At 42.4% G+C, this 15,720-nt stretch overlaps 1 protein-coding gene across 4 annotated transcripts in view; it reads left to right on the plus strand.

Annotated features, from left to right (window-relative positions):
- The window catches only part of osbpl3b (oxysterol binding protein-like 3b), a 96,260-nt gene that overhangs the window by 23,852 nt on the left and 56,688 nt on the right, over window positions 1–15,720 (plus strand). The window lies entirely within an intron of this gene.

Genomic DNA, 15,720 nt, shown 5'->3' on the forward strand with positions numbered 1-15,720 from the left:
TAGATGCAGTTTCACTTGTTTAGTTATTATTTTTTGCTTATGTTGTGTATTGGTAATCTGTTCTGGAAGTTCATTGATCGATACAACCATGGCTCGATACAGCACTGTGCATTGATGTTGTTCTTGCTTTAGGGAATATATAGCAACCTCTGGTGGCATCATGTCTTGTTTGGTAGGCAAAGGCATGTACACATTATGTTAAAGCTGAGCTGTAGCTGATTGCTGTACATTGATATTTCTTCAAAATATGGTCAATGGTCACTTACTGTGTTACTTGTGTGTTCGCTGTGGTTGCTATGGCTATGATGTTTACATCTGAAAAATCAGTCTAGTCAAGTGATTGCAATGAGCCAACGGCTGGTACTTAAGTGTGACTAATTAGCTACATTGTTAGACCCTGTTGAAGACCCAAGAGTCCAAACTCGTCAAAAATCAAATCTAATATGTTTTCACCTGAAGACGCAGTGGCCTCAGTAATTCTTCCCTAGATAGTCTGCACCACTGGGGACAAGCAGGACTTCTTGGGTTTTTTATTCCTACTAGGCATGTACTGTATGTGAGAGCTGAGTGTTAGTTGAATATATAAACACTTGGGATATTGCAGTTAATTAATATTTGTCAAAAAAAGTGATGCTGTCAGCATCTCTGTGACTTTCATCCAGCAGAGCTTGACAGACGCGCGTGTTGTTTACATTCGACCTTGAAGTACATGGAAGGACCAGCCGAGCTGCTCGAGTCTGTTCTGAGCCAGCTGCAGCTCTTCCACATCATTCTTTGGCTGTACTTGCACTGTCCAGATCATAGTGTGATCAGACTACACTAGAGTCTGGATGACTTGTTTGGTCACTTGCACTTTTTTGGTCAGTTGTGGTGTTGGAAACACTGAGCATCTTTGCATAATAGATATCATTGGTGTCGGGGCAGAAACCTCTTATCGCCATATTTTTTGGGGGGTCTTTTTCTGCCTTTATTGATAGATTACAGTAGACTGACAGGAAACGGGGAGAGAGAGATGGGGAGTGATCGACACGCAGCAAAGGCCGTCGGGATTGAGAGTGCCTGGACCGCTACGTCAGCTGTCCAGGCCCATATTTGAACTTTTTGAGTTTATTTCGTAAATGAATGCCCTACTTGACCATACTACAGCGTCACACAAAAGTAGCAGCTCGAAACACGACTCAAAGGGATGCATTTTGAGCTTGTCGGTCTGCTACTTTTGCTATTAGAATTTGAATCCTGTAAAGTAAGAGTTTTGGACATATAAGGTTTCCACCCGACAGAGACGATATATTTCTCCCCATCTTTACAACAACTGAGTGTGAGTGTGCGTGTGCGTGTGTGCGCGCGCGTGTGTGTGTGTGTGTGTGTGTGTGTGTGTGTGTGTGTGTGTGTGTGCAAGCACGCGTGTGTACGGTGGGGGGTCTCCAGCTGGAATCCACCCCTGCAATCTCCCTGATATTTATGCACATAGCTACCGGTTCACACCCCTTTAGAAAACGTTCGACACACTTTCTCGAGGCAGGAAAAACAACATGACTCATAGAAGTTCATGCAGATGGACTGTCTGAGTGTTTTTAGATGGCTGATCATTTGGGCTGAGCCCTTAACGAGCCTTTCCCATCCACATGCTTTTTAAATCTGATGAGGTCAGGTGGTAATGAAAGGTGTGCTACTGTTGGTTACATACTGTACCAGTTCACGCCTTCAGGTTATCTACAATGTTACACACATCTCTATGTGCCAAACAGGCATGTTCGTATATACTTCTCCTTGCTGTCGCTACCGTATTTATACAGTATAAATACATATTATACATATTTATTTATACAGTTGTCAGGTATTTATATTGTTTTGTATGGTTTTGCATTCAAGCTTGTGGATCTGCTACTTTTGATACTTTTGTGTGATGCTGTAGTGCAGGGGTCTTCAACAGGGGGTCCGGGACCCCTAGGGGGTCCTCAGAGTTACTACAAGGGGTCCGCCAAATCTTTGTGTGATATGATGTTTTATTTTTACCTTAACCACTTGAACCCTCGCATCCCTATTCTGAGGAGAACTTTAGCCAAAAATAGCAGATCTACAAGCTCACAATGCCTCGCGCTGCCAGGCGTTGTGAGCTTGTAGATCGGCTATTTTTGGCAAAGAGGTGTTTGGTGTAGAGGGAAAAAAAGAGCAGACCAAAAACTAAAAAAGTTGAATCTGAAACACAATTTTATACAATATAGAGGGGGTCCCTGCTTCATCTCTCTCTTAGCTAGGGGGTCCTTGGCCTGAAAAGGTTGAAGACCCCTGCTGTAGTGTGATCAAGTACAGCGTTAATTTATGAAGAAACACAAAAAGTTAAAATATGGAGATTTGTGTGTTACGCTCACACCCGGGGAGGGAATGTAGGACCCAAAATGCAGAAAACAGCCACAGGACACACGTAATGAACTTAAACAGTCTTTACTAGAAACTACACCTCACAGGGCAAACGTTAAAACATAGAAATACTCTTGAAAACAGAAACCCGAGCAGGAATAAAGCAAAGGGCAGCAAACAAATAGAAGACAATAATACAGCAACTTAACTTATAAACAGAACAGTTAATAAGCTTCCAAGTCCAATTACACGACAACAGTCTACAGCTGGGTTGCCCAGGTGGAAGCAGTCTCTCTATCAGGGCCACACAGAGAACAGTCACAACAAGGCAATGACAGGGGCAGGGCAGCCAGAACAGGGGCAGATCCTGACAATAAGAGGTTCCTGCCCGACAGCAACGATATGATTCGTGACTGAAAAGCAGTATGACCCCCTTACATCACTGGAAAGACAGGTAGTCATTTACCTGGGCTCATAATTACACCCTGCTGTATTTGGATGGAGTTTAAGTGAGGCGTCTATACGAGGGAACATTATTTCTCTCAGCCTGAGTAATGATAGCTATCTTTCTTTTTAGTTTTTCTTTTTTTTTAAATATATTGTTTGGACTTTTTCTGCCTTTATTCATACTTTTACAGTAGATATGGACAGGAATCAGGGGGAGAGAGATGGGGAGAGACATGCAGGAAAGACCGTCGGGAACGGGACTCGAACCCACGGTGCGCTGTCAGGCTTCTTATGAGACTGGGTGCCCGGCCTGCTACGCCAGCAGTCCAGGCTGTAATGATATCTTTCTTTACCGCAGTGGTTCTCAAACTCTTTCATGTCAAGGACCCCCAAAATGATATGTATTTGGCTGCGGACCCACCCCATCTCAAAAATATTTGGTGCCAAAGATTTTTCAAAAATACTAAATCTACAAGCTGAGCTTGTATATCTGCTATTTTTAAATATGTTTAAAGTGGTTAAATGATTGTGACGCTATATGTACCCCCCCCCAAGGACCCCACTTTAAAGGAGAATTCCGGACAAATTAAGTGTTATCTTTGATGTCTCGTTACTCACCTACCGATGTGAAAAGTAGCGTTCTTTTTTTTCATATATTCCCCTGTCGTCATTTTTTAAACACCCTCCGTTGTTATAATGGGAGCGTGAGGGTTAGTGAAATTCGTCTATTATAACCGACGCAAAGTTGTTTTTTTCACTACTAGTATTCATAGTAGAGTCTCATGATAGTCAAACATGCGTTGAAACTATCTGCGAGGCTGCCGTCAATGGCGAACGATTTAACACTGGTTGCTTGTTTCTTCCAGAACCTGGCAACTCGTGTTGCCAGATTCTGGAAACAAGCAACCAGTGTTAAATCGTTCGCCATTAACGGCAGGCTCGCAGGAATTTTCAGCGCATGTTTGACTATCATGAGACTCTACAATGAATCGTAGTAGAGAAAAAAATAACATTGCGTCGGTTATAATAGACGAACTTCACTAACCCTCACGCTCCCATTATAACAACGGAGGGTGTTTAAAAAATGACGACAGGGGAATATATGAAAAAAAAGAACGCTACTTTTCACATCGGTAGGTGAGTAACGAGACATCAAAGATAACACTTAATTTGTCCGGAATTCTCCTTTAAGAACCAATGCTTTACCGTACTCTCCAGACATTGCACGACGCCCTCCCTCACTCTGCACTGTGCTTCAGGGTCATTTTCGTCCACTTTCTGTAAGCCTGCACCCATGACCTACTAAATGTATATGGATTTTTATTCATTGGGTTTTGATACTCCCCTGTTGCTGCGGTAGTATCTGTAAGCATGGCAGAAGAATAACAGCACTGAAAGGAGCTCACTATAATAATAGCTGTTCTTTGTGAAGGTCAGTATCATGTTCCATCTTCCTCAGAAAAGACCACCCTCATTAAATCCATCTGTGGTTTGTCTGCAGCGCAAGAGAGCTCGTTATTATAATCATTTTCATACCATGACTCTTCCTCCAGTAGATTGACCCATACATACTCGGTTGACACAATTAAGTGTTTGTTTGCCATTGTGCGTGCTTGTGTACTTGTGTGTTTGTATGTGTGAGTCTGTGTGTATTTATGCATGCTGATGTGGTTTTACAGGATACTCCTGTGTCCTTCGCTAATATCTCATCCTCACCAGCCGTCCATGTAGGCCTAGGCAAACATGCGTGTGTGTGTGTGTGTGTGTGTGTGTGTGTGTGTGTGTGTGTGTGTGTGTGTGTGTGTGTGTGTGTGTGTATGTGTGTGTGTGTTTCTCTGTCTGGGGGTCAAACATGCTAAACATGCAGTCACTTTCAGTCAGTTTGCTTAGCACAGGGGTTCTGAAACAAACGGAAATAGCTTGTAGATCTGCTATTTTTGAAAATTAGTGAAAATGTTTGAAAGTTTGGGCAATATTGACATATGTAAGTGGTTGAACTGGCACAATAATCTTTGAATTGAAATATTTTCTCGTGTCTTTCTTTATGTCTGTCTGTCCATCTATCTGTTTATCTGTCGGTTAGGTGACATGTACAGTATGTCTGTATGTGTTCCTCAACCACTTTGCCTGTTGTTGGTTGAATTCATTTTTACAAACTTTTCCAATTCTATGTTGAAATTAGTTTCATTGAGGAAGGTTGTTGGAAAGGATTAGCTGATTCTCAAGGTCTTTACACACCGGGGGTGTGACAAATAAACCATAATCAAAATGTGTTGGCGAGTGTTTCGCATTAAACTGTATAAATTAGTTGATGCCTCGTTCATACAGGTTGATACCGTTATTCACACTGAAAATTTTACCTCATTCCAAATAAAAATCACTTCGCTTCATCGCCGTGTAATGTTTGTGTTCTGTGTGAATCACACAAACAAGAAAAAATACATTGGAGTGTAAGTACCTTTAGGATGGGCATTTGCTGTACTGCATCGACCAGAATGCATTTGACAGGAACCAGCTATTCATTTATTGTACTTTATTAACTTCAGTTGAAGGCACAGCAATGCACAGGACACCCATACACACCTCAACAAGTCCTAACGATACAATGAATGAGTCTAACTCCACATGACACAAATAAGCCAATACGCAGAAGCACTTAGGCCTACACTTTTTGGCCAGAAAAGAAAATATTTCACGGAAGGAAGAATCTGGTCAATAGGAAAATTCCATTGACGAGATCTGTAGAGGGCACTGAGGAGTAACCAAAATAATTTTTTCCTTCCGGTGAAATATTAAATTTCCTGGACAAAAAGTGTATTTTAGACGTGAGGTGGGGGGCTCAGAGTGTTCCCACTTAGTAGAGTAGGCTTTCAACTCCATAAAACCTGTCTTTGTTTTGGTGAGGAGCAAAAGTGTATTTTAATTTTTTACTACTGACGAGTGGCTGCGCTACCGCGGTGCGAGGGGAAAGAATCGAAAGTACGATAGCGTTAAGGAGAACTCCTTCTAACACTATGGACCAGAGCTATGCACAACCCACCACAGCAGCTGGGTGGTTTTACCATCCCAGCATCTTTCACATGACATCTTTGACGCGTGTGTCCAAATTACGCCACACTCACGGGTAAGGCCGCGCCCCTTGAACCCAAACACGCTCCCACGGCCCACGGCCGCCTTGGGTGACAGCGATGCGTCCAAACACGCCCCCCCCCCCCCACGGCCGTCCTCAGTGTTTGCTATGAGAACATAGGCCAACGCAGTTCTATATCAAGGCGATGACGCGATGTAATTATTATATTTATACTTGTATTACATAAACGCCAGGTCAGCGTCTTCTGTTTGCTGCTGCCTTTCACAGTTATTATTTCCCCCTTTCTCTTCTGGACGATTTTCCAATGAATGCAAGTTTAGTCTGAAGTAATTGCGCCGCTTTTTAGTCTAAATTGTAGGATAATATTAAGTAGGTCTATATGCCACCCAACGTAATAATACAATGTAGAATGGAGTAGCAGCCTATATAACGCCCGCATCTTTCTAATTAATTAACATGCCTCATCATCTTTCTGCTATTGCAGCTATTGTTGAGTTAAAAATAATAATAGATATAGGCTTATAGAGAACTGAAAATAGATAGGCTGACAGAGAGCTTCCCCTATTTGTAGAATCACTTCTACAAATCAAAAAAGAATAAAAACACACATGCATGCATGTAGCCTATACAGTATAACCACCGCTCTTTTCATCAATGCGGCGCAGATGGCCACCAGCTGCTTGCCACTGGATGTTGTCACCGTGGCACATTGGTACTTGCACTCAATGTTGTGCTCTTCAACTTTCCTCTGTGGAGCCACTGTCATCTCTACTCCTGTTGGACTAATAACTGTGAAAGGCAGCAGGAAACAGAAGGGCGTTTTAACCCATTGAGACCTGAAGCCGATTCTACATGTCTCCTAAATCTCAACAGTATTGTGAAAAATGGATGTTTCTATATCAGTGGTGCTCAAACTTTTTCATGTCAAGGACCCCCAAAATGATATGTATTTGGCCGCGGACCCCCATCAAAATATTTTGTTCCAGGGACCTCCCAGAAGCAAAGATTTGAGTTAAAAACGGTTCGCTTTAAAAATATATATATTCAAAGATTTGCACACATTTTCACGATTTTTCAAAAATAGCAGATCTACAAGCTCGTAGCGCGGCACTCGGTGCCGCGCTATGAGCTTGTAGATCTGCTATTTTTGAATAGCCCAAAGTGTAAAATAATGCTTTTTAGCTCAAATCTAAAAATGACACAGTTCCAGGTCTTAATGGGTTAAAAGGCAATCTAAAAGAACTAAGAGTGGCAGCTGACCTGGTATTTATGTAATGTAAGTATAAATATAATAATTGCATCGCGTCATCGCCTTGATATATAACTGCATTAGCCTATGTTCTCTTAGCAAACACTGAGGACGACAGTGGGGGGGCGTGTTTGGACGCATCGCTGTCACTCATGACGGCCACGGGGGGCTTGTTTGGGTTCACACTCACTTACCCGTGAGTGTGGCGTAATTTTGAGTCAACACAGCCCTCTTTAGGGCCCCTGTGTCAGCACAGCCCCCCTGAGGGCCCCCGTGTTAGCACAGCCCCCTTGAGGGCCCCTGTGTTAGCACAGCCCCTTTGAGGGCCCCTGTAAAAGCACAGCCCCCTCGGATCATCGTATTCGCTGACTAGAAGTTTGTTTAACCACTTAAACCCTATACTATACTGAAAATAGCCTAATCTATAAGAACACAACGCGTTGCATCGTGACGGGTTGCGAGGTTGTAGAATTTTAGCTTTTTTAGACGTACAATGAACTAAGTATGTAAGGCTTAAAGGGGTACGAAACATTAGCTTATTTTGTAGGGGTTTCTTTTCAGATTCAGGTTAAAAACTACAGCAGGGTAAAAACATTACACTATAATCACACTATAAGTCTGACCATATAGTACATCCTTATGCAAGCAAGACAGTTGCAGATAATCAAATTGATAATGGGTGTGTTAGCTTCACGTGTGTCAATGTGCATTGACGATACTATTGACTGCTTGCACAGCTGCACACCCCATGGCTCTGACCACATCTAAACACATTAATTTGATTAGCTGCGGCTGTGTTTCTTAGTAGCCTGCTGTGTTTTTAATCTGTTGTAGTATGGATAGAATTTTCATGCCCTTTTAAGTGGTTAAGGACTTCCGTTGAGTGTGTGCCTTTGACAGGCACACTGACACTCTCATACTTGGCAATATGTGAGTCTGGCCTTCCTCTGTGCCAAGTCTATCTCAGAACAGCTGGCCAACTAGCAGAGTCAGTGGGTCACGGCAGCTCTCTCTGTCTCTCTGTCCTCCCATCATTTATTCATCCATTTTCCACCGGTCACACGGTGGCTTTACACAGACAGGTCTGTCACACATCAGCGTGTCATGGCACCTTTTCATTGGCTACGTCAACACCGCCTCTCCTGGCTTTCATCTTGGCAGATGACAGGGTCAGACTCTCTTACTCTCTGTCATAATTATTAGGCTACCTCACACCTCACTCTCTTCAAGTTAAATCACAACAACAGACGGGTTGGGAGTCAGGTCATCTACATCCCTTTCTTCGTCCGGCAATTCTTCGCACCGGTTAGGCGGAAGTTTGATAGAATGCATTGAGCCAGGTGGTTAAGCGTATGAATAAACACTGTCTGAATGATAGCGACCTTTGTAAAATAATCGGCTCAGGAAAATTAAAGAAGACACATCACACATTGTTTCCTGCTGTCGTGTTTTTCGATGTGCTCATTATATATACTACAGCGGCCCTCACATCTAGGCCCGATCCGAGGTTGGTCCAGACAGCACTGGCCTAGTCACTCTGCACACACGTCATGCGAAGTCCAGCCCCTCTGGCCTCTCCTCTCCTCTCGGCTCCTCTCCTCTCCTCCCTCCCCGCTTTGCTTTGCGGCCCTAATAGCCCTCATGTGATAAAGAGGTCAGACTTCCTGTATCTGGTTGCTATGACAACCTGCCAGATCAGGCTGAGGGTCTGATCGGCAAATCAGAGAATCAATCAAGCCGAGAGTCTTATCACTGATCGAGGTGAGGTAAGATGCCTAAAACATAGCCAGAGCTCTAATCAACAATCTGTGGCGGGTCTTGGAGGCATGTGGAGTGATCCTGTGCTTGCGACCCCGGACCAACCTTCAGAGCTTTTGTCAATTATATAGTAGTAAGATAAGATAATTGTATTGAGGTATCTAAAGAGCATGGGTTTCTGACTACAGGACAGTAACTATGGGCCGTTATCGCGAGTAGCCTGTGTCTACCAATTCGTCAATTCGCGATGTCTTTCCAGACAGAAAACTTCTCTGTAACCTTTGAGATACCTCAATAAAATTATATCAGTACACATGAGATAAACAAGAGATCAGAAAACATTGTGTGATATGTCTTCTTTTATTTTCCATGAACCGATTATCTGACAAAGGTCACAATCATTCAAAAATATTGTTTGCTCATACGCTCACAGTCTACCCGGATCTCATTGACTTCAATGCATTCCATTGAACATCCGGCTACAGTTTGACTCCCACGTGCGTCAATGGTGCATTCCTTTCGTAGAACGCGTCTCTTCTTTCTCTAAGACATTTCTTGGGCCCATTATAAATGTTTCTTCTTTTTTCTTTTTATATTGTGGTGTTATGTGAATCACCCCCACACCATGTTCCCTTTTTGCCAATCAGTGTAAAGGTCATTACACACCGGCGATTATGCGAATATACGCAAAATTCGGACTCGCTCTTTATTTTATTTATTAATCATGATGTCACCATGTTGATCATCATCACAAGCTATCACCTCTTAGTAATCGCAGACTTTGCCTAGTGATTGGTTGATCATGACCCAAATGTTTGTACATAAGTAACTCTGTCAGACTGCTGTATTATACCTGGAGAAGGTCATCAGTGACCCAAACGTTGCTTCTCTCTCAATACATGTGCTCCTGTGCAGTGTGGCAGTGTGCGGGCGTATTCTTTTATTATTTATACTGCCATATACTGCCATGACAATTGAATATCCCTCATGTGATCAATGCACCATGCACACACACACACACACACACACACAATAAAACACATATATACCGTACACACACATGCACAAGCGAGGACACGCACACACGCTTTTGTTACGTGCCTCCGTCATTCCATTCGCTCTCGCTCTCTGTTCTCTGTTTCGTCTGGACTCTGTCAGGAAAAGCTGAGCTCTTGAACTCTAGCCTTGAGCTCTTGAACTTGAACTTGAACGTGAAGACTTGTTGCTGCCTCCGATCCACCACACAAAGGCATGTGGTGTCTAGGCCTGTCACAATTATTACATAATAGCCTAATCGCAATTATTTGAGATAATCGCAATTATTTTGCATAATCGTCATAATCGTATCTATGTTGACAAATGTTCATACATTTTCCAAAAATAGTAGAAATAGCAGATCTACAAGCTCTCAACGCGTCACTTCGTGACGCGTTGTGAGCTTGTAGATCAACTATTTCTACTATTTTGAAAATTATTAAATAATATGTCAGTATTCAGTAATATCTTTGTATATTTCAGTTATTTGTCATATCTACCCCAGGTTTGCAATTTTTGATTACGAAGTCTTAAAGGAAAACAGAAATTACATTTTTTATTCACATGTTCCGATGTTCAACGCCAAACACACAATTCAATCGTTAATCGCAAATATTTGAGGGACAATTAATCGTCAACTTAAATTGGTAATCGTGACAGCCCTAGTTCGTGTCATGTTTGTTACACGGTATCACGCGGCATGTACCTACTGTAGCCAATGCTACTACTGTCGTCACCAAACCTGAGATTTTGTCCCTCTCTGCATTTCAGTTTGTAATATCCCGACCACAATTTCTCTCGCTACAGTTTTGTTTCAAATGGACTTCAGGCAATCACAGTTAGTTAGATGGCCGTAATGACCAAGTACTGTAGCTACTAGCGTCTCCAAAAAAGAGTACAAAAGTGAAAGTTACACACAGTGTGACCTGATCTCGTGATTGAAACTGAAACCTAAAGCCTGATTTATACTTAGTATACTACGATGTTGTACGACTACCAGCTCAGATCTACGAACCTTGTAGATTATGCTATTTTCGATGCGACATAACCTGAATTGTCTGTCATGACGATGAATTGAGAACAATGGACCACAATGGAAACAAGCCCCCCCCCTTGTGTTATCCTTTTGGCATAATCTTTTACTGTACTGCTGTACAGTTTCTAACTGCTAATAAAGTATTCAATCAATCGATCCAATGCATACGATTAGTGTCACACAGGGACACTCTGCTTCCAAATTTGACACTTGATATCATACTGTCTGAGGAGGTTCCTCAGACAGTATGATATCAAGTGTCAAATGTGTACTTTAACTTTATTTTGTATCTCATAAAAAAAAAATGTAGTTTAGTTTTTTTTACTGCATTACATTCAGTATTATTACTTTTGTTTTCCTTTTTTTTCTTGTAGTATTGTTCTGTTAGCACAAGCACAGTCTTTGTGGAACATGTCCGGCCAACATTTCGCTGCTTGTACCAGTATTAGTGAGTGACAAATAAACCCCTCTTGATTCCTGATCGATTCTTGATAATGTGTTCAGAAGATTCCAGGGCTGACAGGGGCCCTCAAAGACACTTTAGATTGGTTTTAGATAACGGGGGATCTTGTGTCTCGTGCTCCATCCACTGCAGCACAACAACACTCTCTTGAAACAGCTTGTATTTCTTACACATTCTGAATGTGAATATTAAATGTTGAATTGCGAAAAAGCAATTACTAGGGTCAATGATTTGGTTCACAACTGTATTCAAAACGTTTAGTTATAATTATCTTGACAAAATTTGCTCGTGCCTGGACCTTAATTTCCTTCTTGTGCAGCATCAGCTAATTCCATTTAACAACACTTAGGTTGACAAAAGACACAAGGACGTGCCCTTCTGCTATCAGCCAACACTTTCATTCACTGCAGTTGATGTAATTTTTTGATTAGGCTGTCCGTCACCAGTGACAGGGGCCTGTGGACAGTAAGGGACAGATGGCGAGGAGGTATAGTGTGCGGTAGGTTGGCAGAAGGACAGAGGTTTCGGGTGACCACTCTTTTGTCCGTCCAACCCCAGAGGCTGTAGTCATTACAAGCGGCACAGATCAGTGGCACAGATCAGTGGAGCAGGTGGAGCTGTTAATGTGATTAACCTTACTGTTGTTCCACATCTGATCCCAGATCTGTGTCGGTTTTGGAGATGTAACACCGATTGGCAAGTTACATTAGTCATGAGCAGAAGTTCTCTGGTAGAGAAGAAATGTCATTTTTCCGCATTGCACTTCAGGGCTGGGCAATATTGATTTGAATATCAATATCGCGATATGACACTAGGTAGCTATCTGGGATTTGGGATATTGTAATATCATGATGTGGTGGTATACAGTAAGCGTTGTCTTTTCCTGGATTTAATCACCTATTTTATACTTTCGAAAATGCTCCAAATGTTTCGAAAATAGCTTGTAGATCTGCTTTTTTTTAAAAATTGTTATTAGTGTCACCCTATGATATTTCATAATATCCCCATTCCCCAATATCGATATTGAGGTATTTGGTAAAAAATATCATGATATTTGATTTTGTCCTATAATATGGTATGATGTTGGAGACAGATCTAATGGTCCATAGACCCAGTGCAGTACACACCCGCAGTAGTAAGCTAATGGCCTGCTAGCTGGACTGTATGTTCCCTGTGAACCCTGGGAAGTGATTTACACACAACATCTCAAGTCATTTATCAGCCTGCTGCATGACCGTTCCACCACTCACTCACATTAGAATGAGCACAGATTGTCTTCCATGGTAAACTGTACATTTATATTTAAATGTACAGTTTAAAATTGTACCAAAAAACGACTACATCAATGTAAAAACTAATTTTTATATTTTGAAGTTATTTTGAGTAATGGCTGTTTTGCATATCATTCTGTTTGGCCAATTATTGTATTCTTTGAAACAGGAAAAAGGGCACAATATACACTGCTACAGCTACACTATTTACTCACCATTTACTTCAGACAACATTTCAATCGAACAGCGATTTATGCCAGGAACAGTAGTTTCTTTTTTAACCACTTAAGCCCCATTTTTGTATGATACATTTTCACTTAATGCAACGCCTTCACACAAATCGGTAAAATAGCTGATCTACAAGCTCACAACGTGCCACGATGCCACACATTGTGAGCTTGTAGATCTTCTATTTTCACCTTTAATGACACGCCCAAAACAGGGACGCCAGATAGAAAGTTGTTAAATTGTACTTCATGTGACTTAATGGTATATGGGCCCAAAACTGTATTATACAACGACATAAAACATTATATTTGTGTTTGGCGTAAGCCCCCCGTGCTGCAGCATGCAGGACAAAGCAGGGGGCATGAATCCCACCCGGTGATACAGACTGAACAGAACCAGCAGCAACAATGATACAGTATGATTCTTAATAACAGAAGACTGAAGCAGGTGGAGGCTGGGGTGGAGGTGGACCTGTAGCATGCCAGTGTCAGGATTCAGGGAGGCCAGTAGGGGGCCTTGTTGTGAGGGTGACTGTGATTGGTGTGTGAATTATCTGAACGGTCACATGAAGTGGATTCAGCTGAGTCGTCAGCTGACTATCTGTCATATAGAGAGCTAGGAGCATGAACATGTGGCCTGTCTGATGTGCAGTATAAAACATGACATGGCAGTGTGCAAATCATGCGAGGCAACATTTAAAAAGGTTGTACAATAATTTATCAAATGGTCTTTCAAGAATATACTGTTCTTAATATGTGATATACTTTTAAGTGAAATATCTTCCCTTTTTTAGTTTCTGACCCTTTGGGTGTGATATTTCAGATAGGTCAGTGTAGCGCTCGCCGCTCACAAGTAGCATAATGGTCTGTACTCTAAAGCTGGCAGCATAAAAAAAAATAAAATAATTGGTTTGCCAAACCGAACAAAGTTATACTCAATTCTGAGTTCTGAACGTTAGACCCTGCACGCTGTATACACAGTGCTGTAATTGTGATTTTGACACCTGGATCTCAACTGTTTGTTTTCATCAACCTCTGATGCGCTTTGACTTGTTTGGCTCAGAGATTTAGCCATTTCCGACAAACACGGTGGACAATGTGTGCTGCACTCTCTCCATGAATGCCCTCTATGTCTGTAGTCCTAGCGGTAGTTTGAAAGGGTGTGTATGTGCCAGGTATTGGTGTGTGTGTGTGTGTGTGGGTGTCTGCTTGTATGCAAATTAGCTGTGTCATCATCCAGATGATTGGAGGGGTAACTTCCACGCCAGCCTCTGATTGGAGGGGTATCTTCCAGTTCCTGAGTGGCTAACAACCAAGGAGGGTTTCCTTTTATAAGGCGACCCAAACCATGCAGTGTCACACGCAGGGGGCATCTCTCGTCTTCCTCCTCTCCCAACTGGCCACCACTAAGCTCTCTTTTGGTTTGTTTGTTCATTCCAGTCATCATCACTTATCCAGCTCTTATTCTTAGCATCCATTTATGTTCATCCTGTTCATGGTTATCACAAATTTGTTATATGATCCTTATTTTGTAAATAAATACTTTACTTTTTTGCAAGTTAAACCTTTTTGTCCTTGTGGCTACTTGTGACCTGAGGAAGGTGGGAACCTTTTTCATGTGTCTTCGGCACCTCTAGACTGGGGCGTAACACTGACCACTCACACACGCATAATGTTCGCATTGGTGTCTCTGCTAGTTAGAAACTCTTGTGAGGTGCAAGAGACACTGCATTTGTGCTCCGCAATTACGTCATGTTGTTCTTATTGACGCGCCAAAGCCTACAAGAGTTCAACTTCATTTGAAGTGTGCTGCAGCCACCAGCTGAGCCAGCAGGCACCCCATCTGTTTTGTTATTGTGCATGCAACGAGCCATGAAGAAGTGGTCCCTGTGGCTGGCTTGAGGTCACCACTTCCCATAGTGTCTTGAATAGCCTCAGTTATTTTCACACTCCAGCGAGGGGATGCTTTGGGTTCCCTGTCAGACCTCTCCATGGTCTGTCTCCTCCACGCTGCTGCGGCGCATTGAAACGGCGTGCCATTCCTCTTCCTGTCAGCGCGGTGCCAGTGGAATCACATCAAACGCCACTGTCTGCGGCTCAAATGCTGACGGCATACATGGCACTGATCCAGCCTATGAGCGGGCAGATTGGATTAGTGTGTGTGTGTGTGTGTGTGTGTGTGTGTGTGTGTGTGCGTGTGCGTGTGTGTGTGCGCGCGCTCGAGCCTGATCTAAAAATAGCCGACATCTGATTGAAAATAGCCGATCTACAAGCTCACAGCGCACCGTGATGCGACACATTGTGAGCTTGTAGGTCTAATATTTTCAGTGCACGACATCAGCACATAACCAAGTATAAATATAAGTATAAAATAGAAAACTATTTTTCAAATCATATAGTGCACACACACACACACACACACACATGAAAGTGGGTGCATGAAAGGCAGCCATGCACCCACGAGCACACCCTCCTATTTATGTTCATTTGATCCTCGTGCGCTGCTGCTGGCAATCAGTCTCTGTTGGGCACGATATGTGAATTATTTAAGCCAATGGCCTTTAGTGGGTATCTCTTGTTTAGCTAGTATCACGGATCGATTTAGGATCTCCGTTTTTCTTTATTTTCCTTTGAGGTTTGAGTGGTGTGGATGCTTGCTGAGGAACTTTACTGAGAATCGTCTGTTTACAACAAGTTGTCTCTATGTTTGTGAGTGAAAAATGCTAAGCACTCTAAATAACCTGATGCTTGTGACTCATAGCCGCTAAAAGGCTTTCCTATC

This window comes from Gymnoscopelus braueri, assembly GCF_963280865.1.
Source record: "Gymnoscopelus braueri genome assembly, chromosome: 4".
Classification (NCBI taxonomy): domain Eukaryota; kingdom Metazoa; phylum Chordata; class Actinopteri; order Myctophiformes; family Myctophidae; genus Gymnoscopelus; species Gymnoscopelus braueri.